The sequence below is a fragment of the Apodemus sylvaticus genome, chromosome 15, assembly GCF_947179515.1.
Source record: "Apodemus sylvaticus chromosome 15, mApoSyl1.1, whole genome shotgun sequence".
Taxonomy (NCBI): Eukaryota; Metazoa; Chordata; class Mammalia; order Rodentia; family Muridae; genus Apodemus; species Apodemus sylvaticus.
In genome coordinates this window covers 72633577-72636344 of record NC_067486.1, presented here as the reverse complement: position 1 = coordinate 72636344, position 2768 = coordinate 72633577, and the positions used below count along the sequence as shown (strand labels likewise).

Here is a 2768-nt window from a genome sequence, read left to right as displayed (position 1 = left end):
AAATAAAAATGCACATGGCTTGGTGATACCTACCCCTCCCAGATACATGTGCATGGCTTGGCTTATATTCACCCCGCCTAGATAAATGTGCATAGTTTTGTGTATTGCCAGATGGTTCAAAACTAGCAGCATTTGAATTCCGGGTTTTTTTGTTTTTTTTTTTTTTTTTTTGGTAGTGTTTTAAACTTCCACTCCTGGCTCTACTTCATTGTAGTAAGTAAATCACAGGGGCAGTAATTTTGAGGTAGTCATTTCGCTGAGGTCAGAGATTATCAGAGGGTCAAGCCTGCACTGCTGTTATACCATTAATCTTTCTCCCAGTGACAGCATTTCTTCCTGCAGAATCTGCGACCCACAGATTCTTTGTAATTCAATCATCCAACAGAAGTTTTAACTTTTAAAAATACATTTTTAATGCAATGGAAGAAAGTACTGGTAGTTTAGAGGGAAGAGAAGCAGGCCATTTTTTATAAGGTCATTTCAACAGAAATTCATACTGAAAGTGTGATCTCTTTGTGACTCCCGGAAACATCTTTATTGTTACGGGTGCAGAATCATAGCACACCTTTTAATTCATTTGACAAGTTTTAGTGCAATTATAAAAAGCAGCAAATCAACCTAAAACTGCATTACAGAAGGGCCTGGCTCTACGTTGAAACATTTAATTACCCTCAATGGTTTTCCTTTTTTCTGCTGCTGTGCTATTTTGTGGGTTGTTTTGCTTTAGATTGGTTATTATTCATTTCCTAACTTTGGATTAAAGACAACTTCTCAGAAAACTAGCATACCATTTGAGGACAGACTGTGAAATTCCCAGCCTGATGCACTTGACAAATTCTTCAAGCCAGTGTTACACAGTTTTAGAAAGTTATGCACCTGGTCTTACATCATTGGACCTTTTCAGTAAGGTAAGAAGGATCCATTGTGCTTAACAGTTCTAGGTGCTACAGAACATGGGGCCAGGAGCAGTAGCTGGATTCTCACATCTAATATACAGTCAAGATACAGAGATTGGTGCTTAGATTGCTTTGTTCTTTATATCCAAGCAGTGCGTTGCATGCTTAGGTCAAGTGTCTTCACATTAGTTAACCCAGTCTAGAAACTCCCTGTCAGATGCACACCAGGTTTATTTATCAGTTGATTCCAAAAATTCTCTAGTAGACAAGTAATATTAGCTGAAACAGCTAAGAATAATTGTCATTAGAAAGAATGAGAATAAAATAATCATTAAAGTAAAACAGCCCTAGATATTTCAGATAATATTGTAGGTTGGTGTTTTTTTTCATTCATCATCTAAATTTCTTGTGTTGCTCTGTTTTTGTTTCCTGTTTTATGTAATTTAAAATTTTAATATTTTGATAATTGTGTATACATCTAAACATATATGAAATATACATGTATATGCTATACATATGTGTGTATAAATAAATATATGCACATTTACATTGATGGCCAATTTGATATTGCTCATGTATATTTGGTGATGACCACTTTGGACTAGATCACCTATTGGTGTGGGTCCAGAGTCTGGATGGAGATCATTTCTCTCTAAGAAGATATTAATTGCTTGTAGCTCTTCATGTAGAGGTGGAAATTTACAAGATCTCCCCATCAACTTGATCCATGTGACATGTAAACTAATGTCCTTTTTTATCAGGCCCTTTGGCCCCACCTCTGTTAAGATTTCATGAGTTCATCTTCCCCACCAAACACACTGAGCATGATTTCTGGTCTATCTTCCTTGAACTTCAACTGGCTTTTGGCTATAGTATCTTGAAAAATGAAAGCAAGCTTCTCTGGCTTCCCTTTTCAGTGATGAAAGGACCAAGCTGTTTCACTAAGGACTGCGAGGAAGGACAACATCTGTGTTTCAACACTAATTCAGAAAAGAGCATGAAAAACAAAACCTTGGCAAGAACTGTGAAATCACAATGAATATCACTGCTCATTATATACAACCGGGTCTAAAAGAAGTGGAGCTGTACAGTGCCTTCTAACAATCTATATGAGAACAGTATCATTCTCATACAAAACTGTAAGATTACTATAGTTAATTTGAAAGTATTTGTAAAATTAAGTATATCTGAAATTCTAAGTCCCATATTTTGAAGTATGAATTACAATTTCATGTAATTTCCAGATTTCTTCTGTTACCTTCTATATTCATAAGACAATCTTTATTCTAATCTTTATTTACATGCCAACTGCTATACTACTGAGTTACAGGTAAATAAATAAAAAAAACAAGACACCTTAGAAGGTTAAAAAATATGTAATCTATGACTCTAGATCAGTGTTTCAAAACTTCTAGGTAACAACTATTCTGCCTGTTCACAGGGGTCACCTAAACTGATAAGAGCAGATACTACATTTGATCTTAGCCAAAAGACCAAGAAGCAATCAGGGGTTACCAAAGACCATCAGAAAAGACAGATATTTACATTATGATTCACAATAGTATCAAAATTACAGATATGAAGTAGCAGCAGAAATAATTTTATGGTTGGAGTTGTCCACAAGATGAGTAATCACATTAAAGGGTCACAACATTAGAAAGTTTGAGAACTACTGAGCTAGGTGAAACATTCTACTATCTTGAATAATGTGTTAAATACCAATACTGTTCACATGCAAAACAAACACATATACATCCTACATTTTTTCAAGATTTATTTCAATGAAAAATAATCTTTCCTCTTTGCCACTCCCTTTTCCTTCTGCACAAACTAGAAGGCATCAGGTAAGACATAAATATTTAGACTTCTTCT

At 35.0% G+C, this 2768-nt stretch overlaps 1 pseudogene; it reads right to left on the bottom strand.

Moving 5' to 3' along the window:
* Positions 1 to 2255: 2255 nt before the first annotated feature.
* LOC127666468 (uncharacterized) lies at positions 2256 to 2401 on the bottom strand (annotated as a pseudogene).
* Between the last annotated feature and the right edge of the window lie 367 nt (positions 2402 to 2768).